Here is a 20,981-nt window from a genome sequence, read left to right on the forward strand (position 1 = left end):
CAGGATATCCTATAAACTCTAAACTGGAGAGAGGACAGAGCAGGATATCCTATAAACTCTAAACTGGAGAGAGGACAGAGCAGGATATCCTGTAAACTCTATACTGGAGAGAGGACAGAGCAGGATATCCTGTAAACTCTATACTGGAGAGAGGACAGAGCAGGATATCCTATAAACTCTAAACTGGAGAGAGGACAGAGCAGGATATTCTATAAACTCTAAACTGGAGAGAGGACAGAGCAGGATATCCTATAAACTCTAAACTTGAGAGAGGACAGAGCAGGATATCCTATAAACTCTAAACTGGAGAGAAGACAGATCAGGATATCCTATAAACTCTAAACTGGAGAGAGGACAGAGCAGGATATCCTATAAACTCTAAACTTGAGAGAGGACAGAGCAGGATATCCTATAAACTCTAAACTTGAGAGAGGACAGAGCAGGATATCCTATAAACTCTAAACTGGAGAGAGGACAGAGCAGGATATCCTATAAACTCTAAACTTGAGAGAGGACAGAGCAGGATATCCTATAAACTCTAAACTGGAGAGAGGACAGAGCAGGATATCCTATAAACTCTAAACTTGAGAGAGGACAGAACAGGATATTCTATAAACTCTAAACTGGAGAGAGGACAGAGCAGGATATCATATAAACTCTAAACTGGAGAGAGGACAGAGCAGGATATCCTATAAACTCTAAACTGGAGAGAGGAAGAGCAGGATATCCTATAAACTCTAAACTGGAGAGAGGACAGAGCAGGATATCCTATAAACTTTAAACTGGAGAGAGGACAGAGCAGGATATTCTGTAAACTCTAGTAAGTATATGTTTAATCAAGGAAGTGTGTGTCTCCTAAATGGTGTGTGAGTCTTTTTATCACACTGTAATTCTGGAAGTTGGAACACACTCCTAAGATGAGTGTCTCTGAGGAGAGAGAGGAGGGGGGCACTGCCAACCCCCAGACCCAGAGAGCAGTCTCCAGTACCCAGCTGTCTGTCTATGACTGGTCCATGTACAATCCTCTCAATGTTATCAGTGGACCAATGCCCTTTGACCCAAAGTAAGATTACTGCCATACATTATAGATTATAAAAAGGGAATTCCTCAAAGATCTGTGGATAATGTGAGAATGTAACAGACTGTAGTCTGGTTGGGAGGTTGGGAGTTCAACGTTATATCAATCATTTATTTATGAAGCCCTTTTACATCAGCAGTTCCATGTGGGGAGAAATGGAGGAAAATGTCTGACATGATGAATGATCCAGTGTGCTTTCTGATACTACTGATCATCATTACTGTATGAAATACTATGGGTTTAATAATGATCCTGGGTGATTTCTCATACTACTGATCATCATTACTGTATGAAATACTATGGGGTTTAATAATGATCCAGGGTGATTTCTCATACTACTGAGCAACATTACTGTATGAAATACTATGGGGTTTAATAATGATCCAGGGTGATTTCTGATACTACTGATCATCATTACTGTATGAAATATTATTTTTTTCTTTAAAAAACTGCATTGTTGGTTAAGGGCTTGTAAGTAAGCATTTCACTGTAATGTCTACACCTGTTGTATTCAGCGCATGTGGCAAATAAAATTTGATTTGATTTGAAAATATTATGGGGGAAAAATACCCAGCTGTCAGAGACTCCAACCAGACCCAGAGAGTAGAGTCTCCATTACCCAGCTGTCAGAGACTCCAACCAGACCCAGAGAGTAGAGTCTACAGTACCCAGCTGTCAGAGACTCCAACCACACCCAGAGAGTAGAGTCTCCAGTACTCAGCTGTCAGAGACTCCAACCAGACCCAGAGAGTAGAGTCCCCAGTACCCAGCTGTCAGAGACTCCAACCAGACCCAGAGAGTAGAGTCTCCAGTACCCAGCTGTCAGAGACTCCAACCAGACCCAGAGAGTAGAGTCTCCAGTACCCAGCTGTCAGAGACTCCAACCAGACCCAGAGAGTAGAGTCTCCAGTAGCCAGCTGTCAGAGACTCCAACCAGACCCAGAGAGTAGAGTCTCCAGTACCCAGCTGTCAGAGACTCCAACCAGACCCAGAGAGTAGAGTCTCCATTACCCAGCTGTCAGAGACTCCCACCAGACCCAGAGAGTAGAGTCTACAGTACCCAGCTGTCAGAGACTCCAACCAGACCCAGAGAGTAGAGTATCCAGTACTCAGCTGTCAGAGACTCCAACCAGACCCAGAGAGTAGAGTCTCCAGTACCCAGCTGTCAGAGACTCCAACCAGACCCAGAGAGTAGAGTCTCCAGTACCCAGCTGTCAGAGACTCCAACCAGACCCAGAGAGTAGAGTATCCAGTACCCAGCTGTCAGAGACTCCAACCAGACCCAGAGAGTAGAGTCTCCATTACCCAGCTGTCAGAGACTCCAACCAGACCCAGAGAGTAGAGTCTCCAGTACCCAGCTGTCAGAGACTCCAACCAGACCCAGAGAGTACAGTCTCCATTACCCAGCTGTCAGAGACTCCAACCAGACCCAGAGAGTAGAGTCTCCAGTACCCAGCTGAAGAGACTCCAACCAGACCCAGAGAGTAGAGTCTCCAGTACCCAGCTGTCAGAGACTCCAACCAGACCCAGAGAGTAGAGTCTCCAGTACCCAGCTGTCAGAGACTCCAACCAGACCCAGAGAGTAGAGTCTCCAGTAGCCAGCTGTCAGAGACTCCAACCAGACCCAGAGAGTAGAGTCTCCAGTACCCAGCTGTCAGAGACTCCAACCAGACCCAGAGAGTAGAGTCTCCAGTAGCCAGCTGTCAGAGACTCCAACCAGACCCAGAAAGTAGAGTCTCCATTACCCGCTTGTCAGAGACTCCAACCAGACCCAGAGAGTAGAGTCTCCAGTACCCAGCTGTCAGAGACTCCAACCAGACCCAGAGAGTAGAGTCTCCAGTACCCAGCTGTCAGAGACTCCAACCAGACCCAGAGAGTAGAGTCTCCAGTACCCAGCTGTCAGAGACTCCAACCAGACCCAGAGAGTAGAGTCTCTAGTACCCAGCTGTCAGAGACTCCTACCAGACCCAGAGAGTAGAGTCTCCAGTACCCAGCTGTCAGAGACTCCAACCAGACCCAGAGAGTAGAGTCTCCAGTACCCAGCTGTCAGAGACTCCAACCAGACCCAGAGAGTAGAGTCTCTAGTACCCAGCTGTCAGAGACTCCAACCAGACCCAGAGAGTAGAGTCTCCAGTACCCAGCTGACAGAGACTCCAACCAGACCCAGAGAGTAGAGTCTCCAGTACCCAGCTGTCAGAGACTCCAACCAGACCCAGAGAGTAGAGTCTACAGTACCCAGCTGTCAGAGACTCCAACCAGACCCAGAGAGTAGAGTCTCTAGTACCCAGCTGTCTCTATGAAGAGTGACTGGTCCATGGACAATCTCCACATTTTATCAGCAGAACGACGCCATTTGATCAAAGGTAATAATACTTTTATTGTTCAGAGGGTTTTGAGTTCACTTCCTGAACCGACCTGAAACAGGATACTTTTATCCTCATTGAAATGGGCATTGTGTTTTTCCCCTTTTGTGTAAAATGCTAAATCCCTACTATAACTATGGCAGCGAGGACCAGGCATACTGAATTACTGTGTTGTTGTGTCTCTACAGCTGAACAACTCTTTCCATAATGGAGGACCAGATATACTGAATTACTGTGGTGATGTGTCTATACAGCTGATCAACTCTTTCCATGATGGCCTTGTCATTTAAACATCCCAGAAGATCAAGGTGAGAATAAAGCCGTTAGATCATAATGTTGACAATACAATAGCCATGACAATAGCCTGGAAACCCAACAAATATACCCCACTAAATATAATTCTAATAAACCTTGTATTGTCCATCCAGATGCCATGTGGAGTGGCTTAGTGTCCTGTTCTCTCCTCCCCCCAACAACGAGCCATAGCTGGAGTGGCTTAGTGTCCTGTTCTCTCCTCCCCCAACAACGAGTCATATGGAGTGGCTTAGTGTCCTGTTCTCTCCTCCCCCAACAACGAGCCATATGGAGTGGCTTAGTGTCCTGTTCTCTCCTCCCCCCAACAACGAGCCATATGGAGTGGCTTAGTGTCCTGTTCTCTCCTCCCGCAACAACGAGCCATGTGGAGTGGCTTAGTGTCCTGTTCTCTCCTCCCCCCAACAACGAGCCATATGGAGTGGCTTAGTGTCCTGTTCTCTCCTCCCGCAACAACGAGCCATGTGGAGTGGCTTAGTGTCCTGTTCTCTCCTCCCCCCAACAACGAGCCATATGGAGTGGCTTAGTGTCCTGTTCTCTCCTCCCCCCAACAACGAGCCATATGGAGTGGCTTAGTGTCCTGTTCTCTCCCCCCAACAACGAGCCATATGGAGTGGCTTAGTGTCCTGTTCTCTCCTCCCCCCAACAACGAGCCATATGGAGTGGCTTAGTGTCCTGTTCTCTCCTCCCCCAACAACGAGCCATATGGAGTGGCTTAGTGTCCTGTTCTCTCCTCCCCCCAACAACGAGTCATATGGAGTGGCTTAGCGTCCTGTTCTCTCCTCCCCCCAACAACGAGCCATATGGAGTGGCTTGGTGTCCTGTTCTCTCCTCCCCCCAACAACGAGCCATAGCTGGAGTGGCTTAGTGTCCTGTTCTCTCCCCCCAACAATGAGCCATATGGAGTGGCTTAGTGTCCTGTTCTCTCCTCCCCCCAACAACGAGCCATATGGAGTGGCTTAGTGTCCTGTTCTCTCCTCCCCCCAACAACGAGCCATATGGAGTGGCTTAGTGTCCTGTTCTCTCCTCCCCCAACAACGAGTCATATGGAGTGGCTTAGTGTCCTGTTCTCTCCTCCCCCAACAACGAGCCATATGGAGTGGCTTAGTGTCCTGTTCTCTCCTCCCCCAACAACGAGTCATATGGAGTGGCTTAGTGTCCTGTTCTCTCCTCCCCCAACAACGAGCCATATGGAGTGGCTTGGTGTCCTGTTCTCTCCTCCCCCAACAACGAGTCATGTGGAGTGGCTTAGTGTCCTGTTCTCTCCTCCCCCCAACAACGAGTCATATGGAGTGGCTTAGTGTCCTGTTCTCTCCTCCCCCAACAACGAGCCATAGCTGGAGTGGCTTAGTGTCCTGTTCTCTCCCCCCAACAATGAGCCATATGGAGTGGCTTAGTGTCCTGTTCTCTCCTCCCCACAACAACGAGCCATATGGAGTGGCTTAGTGTCCTGTTCTCTCCTCCCCCCAACAACGAGTCATATGGAGTGGCTTAGTGTCCTGTTCTCTCCTCCCCCAACAACGAGCCATAGCTGGAGTGGCTTAGTGTCCTGTTCTCTCCCCCCAACAATGAGCCATATGGAGTGGCTTAGTGTCCTGTTCTCTCCTCCCCACAACAACGAGCCATATGGAGTGGCTTAGTGTCCTGTTCTCTCCCCCCAACAACGAGCCATATGGAGTGGCTTAGTGTCCTGTTCTCTCCCCCCAACAACGAGCCATATGGAGTGGCTTAGTGTCCTGTTCTCTCCTCCCCCAACAACGAGCCATATGGAGTGGCTTAGTGTCCTGTTCTCTCCTCCCCCAACAACGAGCCATATGGAGTGGCTTAGTGTCCTGTTCTCTCCTCCCCCCAACAACGAGCCATATGGAGTGGCTTAGTGTCCTGTTTTCTCCCCCAACAAAGAGCCATATGGAGTGGCTTAGTGTCCTGTTCTCTCCTCCCCCAACAACGTGATGTTCAACTATAAACGTTTCCTAAACTACTGCCAGTAATGTGGAGACCAGGGAGGGACCCACTGACTCCTTCTTCAACAGATCAGTAATGTGGAGACCAGGGTGGGACCCACTGACCCCTTCCTGAACAGATCAGTAATGTGGAGACCAGGGAGGGACCCACTGACTCCTTCCTGAACAGATCAGTAATGTGGAGACCAGGGTGGGACCCACTGACTCCTTCCTCAACAGATCAGTAATGTGGAGACCAGGGTGGGACCCACTGACTCCTTCCTGAACAGATCAGTAATGTTGAGACCAGGGTGGGACCCACTGACTCCTTCCTCAACAGATCAGTAATGTGGAGACCAGGGAGGGACCCACTGACTCCTTCCTGAACAGATCAGTAATGTGGAGACCAGGGTGGGACCCACTGACTCCTTCCTCAACAGATTAGTAATGTTGAGACCAGGGCGGGACCCCACAGACTGTATCCTGAATCCTGATAAGATCAGCCAAGACAAGAAGTGGTAGCTGAGCAGCTGAAGGTCTGTCAAAGGCTAATCTCGGTTAATCCAGAACTAAAATCTGGCGTAATTTGGTCATTTCTGTTTTCGTACTGTAGTCTGTCCACGAGAGATTAGCCAAAGGTAGACTACACAACACAAGTCCAGAGTTCAAAGGTCAACTGCACCCAGAACATAGATACAGACCGCTCGTCATCATGAAGTTGCTCTCTGAGCAGAATGGGAGATCAACTGCACCTAGAACATAGATACAGACCACTCGTCATCAGGAAGTTGCTCTCTGAGCAGAATGGGAGATCAACTGTACCTAGAACATAGATACAGATCGCTCGTCATCAGGAAGTTGCTCTCTGAGCAGAATGGGAGATCAACTGCACCTAGAACATAGATACAGACCGCTCGTCATCAGGAAGTTGCTCTCTGAGCAGAATGGGAGATCAACTGCACCTAGAACATAGATACAGACCGCTCGTCATCAGGAAGTTGCTCTCTGAGCAGAATGGGAAACATCTCAATGATTTGACATGTTCTGGTAGTGAATTCAGGCTACAAGGTAAGATTATTGTGAAGTGTGTAGAGAAATTATATGTACGGTGTGATTATAGTATAGTGAATCCTGGGACAGGCGCTAACTGGGATTGGGTAAGTCAAATTCAAAAACATATACAGCAGCATATGAATATATCATAGTTCTACATTTCACATTTCGTATGAAATATGTAATTGTATCATATTTGTTCCACTATATTGCAACGATCCTCAGTATATGAGCCACGTTACAATTCCCACCAAGTGGGTTAACCCTCTTAGTGCCAATGGCATGATGTGTAGGGTGTTTGCCTTTCACGCCAACAACCTGGGTTTGCTTCCCTGCCCCGCTGTTTGCTACAGAAGTGGGATGGTGGCCATGAGGCCATCAGAAAGCCTGGACGTGTGAGGGGGCTGAATAGTGCCTTTGATGTCGAAAATTTTATTTGTCGTCAGTAAAACAAAAAGTACTTCAAGAGTTTTTGTAGAATTAAGATATACTTTATTACACAGATAATAGAGCCGAGGTGGTCTGCAGAGCATCTAACTTTCCACCTCTCAGCTCTCAGTTTATATACAGTTTCATCCTTACTCATTTTACATCCATTTTAGCTTAATCCCTCCCTGTTTGGTTCCTCCACCATTGTCTCCAGTTTTTACTTCTTGACCGCTCCGCCCACTTCCTTATTTTATAATAATGGCGGTATCTGACTTCTCTCCCTTCTAATTCAGTGTCTGGAAACATTAGTGGCGGGACCAAGGCCTGTCCTGTAGAAATAACAGCCCTGTCCTGTAAAAATAACAGCCCTGTCATGTAAAAATAACAGCCCTGTCATGTAAAAATAACAGCCCTGTCCTGTAGAAATAACAGCCCTGTCCTGTAGAAATAACAGCCCTGTCCTGTAAAAATAACAGCCCTATCATGTAAAAATAACAGGCCTGTCATGTAAAAATAACAGCCCTGTCCTGTAGAAATAACAGCTCTGTCCTGTAAAAATAACAGCCCTGTCCTGTAAAAATAACAGCCCTGTCATGTAAAAATAACAGCCCTGTCCTGTAGAAATAACAGCCCTGTCCTGTAAAAATAACAGCCCTGTCCTGTAAAAATAGCAGAGCCATTTCCTGGCTCCATTCTGACCCCCTAATTGATTCCCATACCTATCAATCGGTACTTAAACATGGCTTAAACATGGCAGGTCCATAATCAATTTCTCAATCATATACAGTTCCCACACATAGCAGGCAGTTCTCACACACTGCAGGCATTCTTCCAAGCCTCTTCCTTCTGTACCACTCAGTCCCAACACCTGTCATGCTGTGATTAACCATGTTTAACTTATAGTCTGAACTATGTTTAACCCCTGGCTCCGTTCCAGGAATATGCCTAAGGAGGGAGGCAAAGGGCAACAGTCTGGTTTCAGTCACTGATAAGGCAGGACAGCCGTGGATTAGGGAGGAGCGAGGAATTCGACCCGAAGTCAGATCAGATGAAGAGAGAAGAAACTTCCACGCCCACGAAGGTTCTAGCATCAGGCAGGGCCATGACTACACCAGCGAGAGGAACCAATGAAGTTCCTGCCTAGCAACATAGATGTAACTATGTTTAACCCTGGCTCCGTGCTTGTCATGTTGTGATTAACTGTTTAACTTATAGTCTACTGAGTCTAAAAGGTTTGAACTATAGTCTACTGAAAAATCCCCAATACCTTCCTGTTTTGGAGGGGACTGTGTAGTGAGCCACGTTACAATTCCCACCATGTGGGTTAACCCTATTGCCATGTGTAGGGTGTTTGCCTTTCTCGCCAGCGACCCGGGTTCACTTCCCTGCCCCGCTGTTTGCTACAATATTAATATCATAGACTACCTGTTGAACAAAGAGACTCAATAGAATGAGATAAAGGATTTTAGGATAATATAAATAAGTATCAATTTAGAGTTGTCTTTTAGGTTCAGCCTTGTAGCTGCTTTTATCAATTGGCTGAAATGTAATAAATGACATGGCCTCCGAGTTGGGAGATAACCAGGCCCAGTTTAAATCACCATGACAACCATTTCATTATTTCCCCAGTGCAGGAAGGGAATCTAGAGACTCAACCTTTGTACCCAATCACATAGGTTTACAGCAGCTCACAGTTGCAACTTCATTGCTAAGAAGTCAAACTGCTTTGGTTTAGATAAAGACACAGGTCCTAATATCTGTAGCAATCAGGGTTGGGCTCAATTCAGAATGTTGGAATTGACTCCCATTCAACTCATGAGGAAGATTAATCGGCATTGAGCAAATTTCAGGTCTGCTGAGCGCAAACTTGAATGTTGTGAAAGTTCCGTACAACTTCCGGCACACGTTTACTGTGAACACTGAGGCTGTACCAGCTGGAAGTTACAGTTTTAACAGTGGCCAAGTATATTCATTTCTCTAGAAGCATGCTGAAAGTCTGTTGTTAATTTGTTTACAGAGAAATAGCATTGTATTCGGTCAAACACAACAGTTTGCTAAGAGCTGGCAGCAAGCTGCAAGGTCTGCTGTTAGAACCAGTAAAGGTCGCTTTACCACTCTTGGGTAGCGGAATGACTTTGGCTTCCCTCCAGGCATGAGGACAAAGACTTTCCTCTAGGCTCAGATTAAAGATATGACAGATAGGAGTGGCTATAGAGTCAGCTACCATCCTCAGTAGCTTCCCATCTAAGTTGTCAATGCCAGGAGGTTTTTCATTATTGATCGATAACAAAAACAATTCTACCTCTCCCACACTAACTTTGCAAAATGTAAACTTGCAATGCTTTTCTTTCCTTTGTTGTTTTCTTATGCATGAGTACTATGGCTCAGAGTACAGGCCTGAGTCGTGCCTGGCAATGCTACAGAATCCTTCTCTGATGCGCTCTGCCTACAAAATCTATTGCATAGTTAATTTTGTATACTAAGTCTTGCATAGTTTGTTTTATTTCAGTATGTTGGACTGAAAGTGGCTAATATTGTGTTGATTCCATCAGAATTCCCACAGTAGAGGCAAATGTTAATAGTGTTAACTAATCGGGAAAACTATCAAGTTGGAGAGAACATTGCTCATGAGTTGAAATTCTAATTGGCCACATCCCACAGGAATTTGAATTTGAGTAACAGAAAGTCAAATTTAATTCAGTGCAATCAAAGATTATGGATACACTGACAAGATCCGTCTCTCTGCCCTCACAATGGGTGTTGTTGTCCACAAAGCTCCCGCCTATCCTTTTCTTTGGATTGGTTCCAACCGCCGTGTCTTTGTGAGATGCAGGGTAGGTGAACAGATGATCTCTGCATGTGTGGTTCCCACCGTGAAGCATGGAGGAGGAGGTGTGATGGTGTGATGGTGTGGGGGTGCTTTGCTAGTGACACTGTCTGTGATTTATTTAGAATTCAAGGCACACTTAACCAGCATGGCTACCACAGCATTCTGCAGCGATACGCCATCCCATCTGGTTTGCGCTTAGTGGGACTACCATTTGTTTTACAACAGGACACTGACCCAACACACCCCCAGGCTGTGTAAGGGCTATTTGACCAAGAAGGAGAGTGATTGAGTGCTGCATCAGATGACCCGACCTCAACCCATTTGAGATGGTTTGGGATGAGTTGGACCGCAGAGTGAAGGAAAAGCAGCCAACAAGTGCTCAGCATATGTGAGAACTGCTTCAAGACTGTTGGAAAAGCATTCCAGGTGAAGCTGGTTGAGAGAATGCCAAGAGTGTGTAAAGCTGTTATGAAGGCAAAGGGTTGCTAAAAACACTTTTTTCGTTACTACATGATTCCATATGTGTTATTTCTTAGTTTTGATGTCTTCACTATTATTCTACATTATGTCCATCAACTGTAAACATGGAATGCAACAGAACCAGTTACAACTGAAGTATCTGTTCATCAATGAATTCGAGAAAAAGTTATTCATTTTTCAACACAGCAGCCGCAAATCATCAGGTGGGCAAATGTGCACTTGTAAATTATTTTTTTGGGAAACTATCATTTTCTAATGTATTCTATTTCATTCCATGATATTGTTGTTACAAAATAGATTTGTGTTGACTGTGATTAGGGCATGGGAATACACTAGCCTCTGCTAGGCTAAATTAACAAACCAGGCATTTATAACTCACCACATGATCCTCAAACCAAAGACTGGCCAAACTCGTGTTTCTAAAAAGTAAATTCAAAGGCACTGTATAGCTTAATAAGGCATGCATTTTATACAGCCTAAATGCTCAATTTATAGGCATGTTGTTGAAGTGCTGAATGCTCCTGCCAGCATGCAGCATGTGACCAATGCTACATGCCATGACTAGGCGGCTACCACCCGGTTCCTCAACCCTGCACCTTAGAGGCTGCCGCCCGATATACACAGACATGGAATCACTGGCCACATTAATAATGGAACACTACCACCCGGTTCCTCAACCCTGCACCTTAGAGGCTGCCGCCCGATATACACAGACATGGAATCACTGGCCACATTAATAATGGAACACTACCACCTGGTTACTCAACCCTGCACCTTAGAGGCTGCCGCCCGATATACACAGACATGGAATCACTGGCCACATTAATAATGGAACACTACCAGCCGGTTCCTCAACCCTGCACCTTAGAGGCTGCCGCCCGATATACACAGACATGGAATCACTGGCGACATTAATAATGGAACACTAACCACTTTAATAATGTTTACATACTGCTTTAGTCATCTCATATGTATATACTGTAATCTATTCTATTCTACTGTATCTTAGTCTATGCCACTCCGACATTGCTCGTCCTAATATTTATATATTTCTTAATTCCATTCTTCTACTTTTAGATTAGTGTGTCCTGTTGTGAATTGTTAAATACTACTGCACTGTTGGAGCTAGAAACACAAGCATTTCGCTGCACCCGCAATAACATCTGCTAAATATGTGCATGTGACCAATACAATTTGATTTGGATTTTATTTGAAATGCTTCACAATTGATTTCTTAAATGGCAGGCTATAGCCTTGGAATAATAATAATAATACAGCCTAAATAATTCATTTTCGTTCCTTAGGCTACCTGGCTTGCTCCTGACTCATTTAGAGTTAGTATGTTGTTTAACAGCCGGTTGAAATGTCGAACATCAATTGATGGTGACAGAATCACACATTGCTTAAGCAAAGTCAATTTTGTTTATCCTATAAAATGTTGTGCAGCCTCTGAATATCATAGACAAATCAAAGATGTCCAATATGCATCGGTCACGTCTTTCGCCTGCATTTTACAGCTTGTTTCTGGCATATAGATCGCTTTATATAATCAGCCATTTTCTTTAACAAAAGCCACAATACCCTCACATACCCCCTCAATTAGAGCCCTGGTTTTAACTTAACACACCAAGTTCTTCACTGACACTGAGATATTTAAGGAGTGCATGGTGATTAGGGTTGAATAGCGGGAACCGGGTTACCGATATCTACCGTTCAAACCCACAAACCGGGTCGATTATAATACATTGTTTATATTTACAGAAAAATGTAAAATGGAACTGTTAAATTATATGCAATGTCTAAATCTGTCTTATCGACGGCCTTGTCTCTGCTATCTGCATGATCAATCATCAACCCTCCGGGTGGGGACAGAGCACCTCTCAGGATGGAGCGCAGGACAATGCATGTAGACCTACCATCTCATCATGGTAACTTTTGTTACAGTAACATAAGGACAGAATGCGAGTCTAATTTACACATCTACATCTGGTTTCGGGGGGGGGGGGCACATTTTTTATTGTAAAGATACTTATATTTTTATTTATTGCAGCGGCAGAGTTTTAAAACAGCCTATCACTTGAATATCGTTGCTTTAAATCAATGCACATGCCAGCACTCTCTCGCAGTCTTTCTCTCAAAAATATAAATGCAACAGCAAACTATTTCAAAGATTTTACTGAGTTACAGTTCATATAAGGAAATCAGTCAACTGAATTAAATGCATTATACACCCCCGGGAATAATATGATACTTTTAAAACATTTTCTGACAAGTGACCACTTAGAAATGTTCATTTTCACGTTTTAATCAATTCTTTTGAATGTTTGGGAATGATGTGTACTAAGGCATTTGTGAAAACTCTATAGCAGTCAGGAGCAAGCCAGAAAGCGGCCGTGCGTTTGGACAATGAATAGACACTGCAGGAAATAAAACCAAATAAAACCATCTGTCTAGCACATTTCTCCTATTTGTCTGCCGCTTCAGTCCAGGGTGCATTGCATGGTGCCGTTGCCAGAGATATTAGAGAAAACAGATAGGAATCACATTGGGCAATGCACGTCGGAGAGTATAACGCTCCACCCCCAGCAGACTGTCGACCAATCCCGTTGAAGTTGTCATGCTGCGTCACGCGGCTGCTAAACTAATCGTCGCGCAATCCCTTCTCAAAGTCAGGGTATGAGTCGAGAAACGTGCCTATTTTCCTCGAAAGTACATAATGTGACGATTCCAAAGCTATACAATATTACAGATATAAAGAGATCAATTATATCATAACTCGGAAAAGATTCGTAATGTTGTACCTTGTTGACGAAATTCGTGCTAATGTTTTTTATTTTTTTTAGCTAGCACTCAATTGCCTCCCATTCACTCCTTGAAGGAGAGCTCTCCTTGTCCCAGAATCGCCCAGAATGCACCGCGCGGCCCATGGACGTAGCATGGGCAATGTACACCAATGGGCGTTAACAGGAGTCCAATGGAGTTTCCCCAATCTCCTCAAAAGTATCTCTGCCGTTGTGAACGTCAGACTCCACTCTGTGAGGCACATCGATCTGCAGGTTGAACATGGTGAGATTGTAGACCCCTAAATTGATAGTGCAGTTTGTTTAGGCGATTTTACAGCTAACTAGCTACTTCACATGCTGATATTGTCTCTGGTATTAATGTGTGTAGCTACCTTTGCTTGCTTGCTTGCTTGGCGCGGCGGTCCTTCGTGGGCAAATTTAGTCATCAAACTTTGTCATCAAAGTCTGTCATTCTCTGGATTTATGGTGCTTTCAAGACAACTGGGAACTCGGAAAAAAACAAGGTCGAATCATGACGTTAGTGACTTTCAGGTCGGAGCTCTAGAAAGAGGCCCAAGTTCCCGACTTAGAATTACAAGTTGGATGACCGTTCAAAACGTATTTTCCCAGTCAGAGCTCGTTTTTTTCAGAGTTCCCAGTTGTCTCGAACTCACTGAAGTCTGAGATTTCCAAGTTCTGAGTTTCCAGTTGTTTTGAAAGCGACAGAAGTCATGCTGGATTGACAGCATGGCCAATGTTGAAAGTTTATCCTTTTAAGCTTGGAAAAGAGACCCTTAAACCCAGACTTGGACCACACACCCACTCCACTGATTAGCAGGCTAGTGATCGCTTTGCAATGCTTGCAGTTAGCCACTGATTCCTTCCAAACCACTCGTTGTTGAATTTGCGATTTCCAACTTGTTGTGTAATGTCTATGTCCAATGGCCGATGAGCACTGATACGTTTTATCTATAATTTCCCTCCATAATTTCTCTTCATGTGAAAAGGTTTGAAAAGGATTTGCCAGTAGATTGTCGACTTGATTCATGATGATGACTGCTAGCTTCCTAGTATGATGTTGATAGGATCAGTCCAATCAAAGCTACTGTAGATATAACGTGATTTGACGTCATTTTATCTGTGGCCAATGACCTTGAGCCTTCTGGGATGGGCACTTCTAATGTAATTCTATGGCAGCACCCAAGGAGCTTGAATTTTCGAGATCTCCCCTTAGATTTTACGGTGACGTAGAGTCTCCATGAGTGACAGAACACTGAGCCAATCACGGCGCAACTAGAGAACATTACCAACCCCTACGCTCTGTATTTTCCGCTGGCTGCCCCACCACCACAGAAAGCACTGAGCTAGGCTGAAACACCTGCATTTTGGAGCTGCCTTACTCAAGAAAGCAAAAAAGAACAATGTTTGTATGCGGCTTTATTAACTCAGTTATTATTAATTGTTTTTGTCATTGTTTGCAAACTGATATCTGACACGTTTTGTGTTAAAGCAAAAATAACAAGCAAAACAGGCTCTTTTTTTAAAGCTAAACTGGTGGGGCTCAAAACAGCTCAAAACACCTGCCCTGAATGAAGGGTCGCCTCTTAGCAGTGTGATTTTGAAATAATGTTCAACTCTCTGCAGGTTGTCGCTCTGTGCAGTCAAAGAGGAAGGCTATGCTTCTCTGGTCTCAGCTCTGAGGTCAAACCCCTCACACCTGAGAGATCTGGACCTGAGCTACAATCACCCAGGAGACTCAGGAGTCAGACTGCTCTCTGCTGGACTGGAGGATCCACACTGCAGACTGGAGCGCTACCACCATCTTTGCATTAACCAGTAGGGGCCGGCGTCAGAGGTCTGAACACATCAACACACAACCACCTGAGGAAAACATTGTAATACTTTATTACAATCAAGTTCATAGGACAATGTGGATAAGATGTGAGGTGGCCTACAAAATTGATGTAGTCTATGATTCAACCTGAGCATCAGTAGGCTATGTGATTCAACCTGAGCATCAGTAGGCTATGTGATTCAACCTGAGCATCAGTAGGCTATGTGATTCAACCTGAGCATCAGTAGGCTATGTGATTCAACCTGAGCATCAGTAGGCTATGTGATTGAACCTGAGCATCAGTAGGCTATGTGATTCAACCTGAGCATCAGTAGGCTATGTGATTCAACCTGAGTATCATTAGGCTATGTGATTCAACCTGAGCATCAGTAGACTATGTGATTCAACCTGAGCATCAGTAGGCTATGTGATTCAACCTGAGCATCAGTAGGCTATGTGATTCAACCTGAGCATCAGTAGGCTATGTGATTCAACCTGAGCATCAGTAGGCTTTGCGATTCAACCTGAGCATCAGTAGGCTATGTGATTCAACCTGAGCATCAGTAGGCTTTGCGATTCAACCTGAGCATCAGTAGGCTATGTGATTCAACCTGAGCATCAGTAGGCTATGTGATTCAACCTGAGCATCAGTAGGCTATGTGATTCAACCTGAGCATCAGTAGGAATAAACAAGCTCTGTGTTATAATGAAAGGCTTTGAGCGTCATTACGCACTAGAAGGTGACACACTGCACAAAAGTGATACTCTGCAAACGTGAATTCCTGCTAACAGGGAACATTAGCCCAATACACATGGTCAAAGACGCACATCATATAGTGATACAGTCATATAGGACCCAGCCCACTTTAAAGATACAGTCTGCAACAAAATGGGACATAAGACAGAACATTTAAAAACACTAAACTTCCTGATCAGTCTGAGCATGTGCCCCATTGCTGAGCCGGCTGGCATGGCAAGTTGCAGGTGAATAAAGTACAGTGGCCTGAAGGGGACACAGATTCAGGTTCATTACTTAGACTCCAGAAGAACACGATAAGACCACCCTAATAATGCAGCAACAGCTGTGCTCTATTTCAGGCTGGTTATTTCAGTTGGAGGCTAAAGAACGTGCTACAACAAGCAGCCTGTTCTATTCCAAAGGTGTAGGGGACAGGATGAGCTCCCCTTGGAACACAACGATCTCATCTGGTTCCCCAAATTCCCCCTCACTACCTGTCTTTGTCGCCGGCAGCCCTACCCAGCAGCGAACGACAACCTGCCCCCGTTAGAGCGAGTGCAATACAGATACTTGTAGGCTATGGAACCCAACGTTCATCAAAGCACCAGCTCTCCTCAATCACCTGCCTGAAGTCTCGGATCGGCCTTATAACAGTTTCTCAGAGACCCAGGCAGAGTTGGCAAGGAGGCACCGGCATAGAGCAGTTTGTTCATGATTTGGTGAAGTCATTCCTTGCAAGCTGTAATCACAGCGTCAACACAATACTGTAAGAACTGTTTGGGTTAGTTTTGATAATTATCAGGTTAGTTATGATAATTGATAGTTATCAGGTTAGTTATGATAATTGATAGGTTAGTTATGATCATTTATAGTTATCAGGTTAGTTATGATCATTGATAGTTATCAGGTTAGTTAGGATAATTGATAGCGAGCAGGTTAGTTATGATAATTGATAGTTATCTGGTTAGTTATGATAATTGATTGTTATCAGGTTAGTTATGATATATTTTAGTCATTTAGCAGACGCTCTTAAAGAGAGCGACTTACAGGAGTAATTAGGGTTAAGTGCCTTGCTCAAGGGCACATCAACAGATTTTTCACCTAGTCAGCACGGGGATTAGAACCAGCGACCTTTCGGTTACTGGCACAACACTCTTAACCACAAAGCTACCTGCCGCCCCAGGTTAGTTATGATAATTTATAGTTATCAGGTTAGTTATGATATTGATAAATATCAGGTTAGTTATGATAATTGATAGTTATCAGGCTAGTTACAGTATGATAAATGATAGTTATCAGGTTAGTGAGAGAGATTTCCATTTACTAACTGTCTGTTCTTCTGCTCCCCCTACAGTGTGAAACCTGGTGGAGTGAACACAATCAAACCTTGGCCTAGAAAATGTGAGTGTTAACTGCTGGGAAGAATTAGCTTGTTATTACTCAGTCTTTTTTATATTAAGGGGTTAGAAAATAATGAAATAATTTTTCAGAGCTTGCTTGATAAGTGAGCTATGTATGTGTGGTTACACTGATAGGACTTCACTCTGTGGTTATGTTTTGCTGTGTGTTTGTGTTTTAAATGACCATACAGTATAACATATCATCATTCAGCAAGTCTTAAATAACCTTTCCTTGGTCCTTTAATAACTAGAAACATTAACATTCTGATGTGGCCCTTTAATACCTAGAAACATTAACATTCTGATGTGGCCCTTTAATACCTAGAAACATTAACATTCTGATGTGGCCCTTCGGGCGGCAGGTAGCTTAGTGGGTAAGAGCGTTGTGCCAATAACCGAAAGGTCGCTGGTTCTAATCCCCGAGCCGACTAGGTGAAAAATCTGTCGATGTGCCCTTAAGCAAGGCACTTAACCCTAATTGCTGATGTAAGTCGCTCTGGATAAGAGCGTCTGCTAAATGACAAAAAAAAAAAATGTGGCCCTTTAATACCTAGAAACAATAACATTCTGATGTGGCCCTTTAATACCTAGAAACATTAACATTCTGATGTGGCCCTTTAATACCTAGAAACATTAACATTCTGATGTGGCCCTTTAATACCTAGAAACATTAACATTCTGATGTGGTCCTTTAATAACTAGAAACAATAACATTCTGATGTGGCCCTTTAATACCTAGAAACATTAACATTCTGATGTGGCCCTTTAATACCTAGAAACATTAACATTCTGATGTGGCCCTTTAATACCTAGAAACATTAATATTCTGATGTGGCCCTTTAATACCTAGAAACATTAACATTCTGATGTGGTCCTTTAATACCTAGAAACATTAACATTCTGATGTGGCCCTTTAATACCTAGAAACAATAACATTCTGATGTGGCCCTTTAATACCTAGAAACATTAACATTCTGATGTGGCCCTTTAATACCTAGAAACATTAACATTCTGATGTGGCCCTTTAATACCTAGAAACATTAACATTCTGATGTGGCCCTTTAATACCTAGAAACATTAACATTCTGATGTGGCCCTTCGGGCGGCAGGTAGCTTAGTGGGTAAGAGCGTTGTGCCAATAACCGAAAGGTCGCTGGTTCTAATCCCCGAGCCGACTAGGTGAAAAATCTGTCGATGTGCCCTTAAGCAAGGCACTTAACCCTAATTGCTGATGTAAGTCGCTCTGGATAAGAGCGTCTGCTAAATGACAAAAAAAAAAAATGTGGCCCTTTAATACCTAGAAACAATAACATTCTGATGTGGCCCTTTAATACCTAGAAACATTAACATTCTGATGTGGCCCTTTAATACCTAGAAACATTAACATTCTGATGTGGCCCTTTAATACCTAGAAACATTAACATTCTGATGTGGTCCTTTAATAACTAGAAACAATAACATTCTGATGTGGCCCTTTAATACCTAGAAACATTAACATTCTGATGTGGCCCTTTAATACCTAGAAACATTAACATTCTGATGTGGCCCTTTAATACCTAGAAACATTAATATTCTGATGTGGCCCTTTAATACCTAGAAACATTAACATTCTGATGTGGTCCTTTAATACCTAGAAACATTAACATTCTGATGTGGCCCTTTAATACCTAGAAACAATAACATTCTGATGTGGCCCTTTAATACCTAGAAACATTAACATTCTGATGTGGCCCTTTAATACCTAGAAACATTAACATTCTGATGTGGCCCTTTAATACCTAGAAACAATAACATTCTGATGTGGCCCTTTAATACCTAGAAACATTAACATTCTGATGTGGCCCTTTAATACCTAGAAACATTAACATTCTGATGTGGCCCTTTAATACCTAGAAACATTAACATTCTGATGTGGTCCTTTAATAACTAGAAACAATAACATTCTGATGTGGCCCTTTAATACCTAGAAACATTAACATTCTGATGTGGTCCTTTAATAACTAGAAACAATAACATTCTGATGTGGCCCTTTAATACCTAGAAACATTAACATTCTGATGTGGCCCTTTAATACCTAGAAACATTAACATTCTGATGTGGCCCTTTAATACCTAGAAACATTAATATTCTGATGTGGCCCTTTAATACCTAGAAACATTAACATTCTGATGTGGTCCTTTAATACCTAGAAACATTAACATTCTGATGTGGCCCTTTAATACCTAGAAACAATAACATTCTGATGTGGCCCTTTAATACCTAGAAACATTAACATTCTGATGTGGCCCTTTAATACCTAGAAACATTAACATTCTGATGTGGCCCTTTAATACCTAGAAACAATAACATTCTGATGTGGCCCTTTAATACCTAGAAACATTAACATTCTGATGTGGCCCTTTAATACCTAGAAACATTAACATTCTGATGTGGCCCTTTAATACCTAGAAACATTAACATTCTGATGTGGTCCTTTAATAACTAGAAACAATAACATTCTGATGTGGCCCTTTAATACCTAGAAACATTAACATTCTGATGTGGCCCTTTAATACCTAGAAACATTAACATTCTGATGTGCCCTTTAATACCTAGAAACATTAATATTCTGATGTGGCCCTTTAATACCTAGAAACATTAACATTCTGATGTGGTCCTTTAATACCTAGAAACATTAACATTCTGATGTGGCCCTTTAATACCTAGAAACAATAACATTCTGATGTGGCCCTTTAATACCTAGAAACATTAACATTCTGATGTGGCCCTTTAATACCTAGAAACATTAACATTCTGATGTGGCCCTTTAATACCTAGAAACATTAACATTCTGATGTGGCCCTTTAATACCTAGAAACATTAACATTCTGATGTGGTCCTTTAATAACTAGAAACAATAACATTCTGATGTGGCCCTTTAATACCTAGAAACATTAACATTCTGATGTGGCCCTTTAATACCTAGAAACATTAACATTCTGATGTGGCCCTTTAATACCTAGAAACATTAATATTCTGATGTGGCCCTTTAATACCTAGAAACATTAACATTCTGATGTGGTCCTTTAATACCTAGAAACATTAACATTCTGATGTGGCCCTTTAATACCTAGAAACAATAACATTCTGATGTGGCCCTTTAATACCTAGAAACATTAACATTCTGATGTGGCCCTTTAATACCTAGAAACATTAACATTCTGATGTGGCCCTTTAATACCTAGAAACAATAACATTCTGATGTGGCCCTTTAATACCTAGAAACATTAACATTCTGATGTGGCCCTTTAATACCTAGAAACATTAACATTCTGATGTGGCCCTTTAATACCTAGAAACATTAACATTCTGATGTGGTCCTTTAATAACTAGAAACAATAACATTCTGATGTGGCCCTTTAATACCTAGAAACATTAACATTCTGATGTGGCCCTTTAATACCTAGAAACATTAACATTCTGATGTGCCCTTTAATACCTAGAAACATTAATATTCTGATGTGGCCCTTTAATACCTAGAAACATTAACATTCTGATGTGGTCCTTTAATACCTAGAAACATTAACATTCTGATGTGGCCCTTTAATACCTAGAAACAATAACATTCTGATGTGGCCCTTTAATACCTAGAAACATTAACATTCTGATGTGGCCCTTTAATACCTAGAAACATTAACATTCTGATGTGGCCCTTTAATACCTAGAAACATTAACATTCTGATGTGGCCCTTTAATAC

Source organism: Coregonus lavaretus (genome assembly GCF_964263955.1).
Source record: "Coregonus lavaretus genome assembly, chromosome: 2".
NCBI lineage: Eukaryota > Metazoa > Chordata > Actinopteri > Salmoniformes > Salmonidae > Coregonus > Coregonus lavaretus.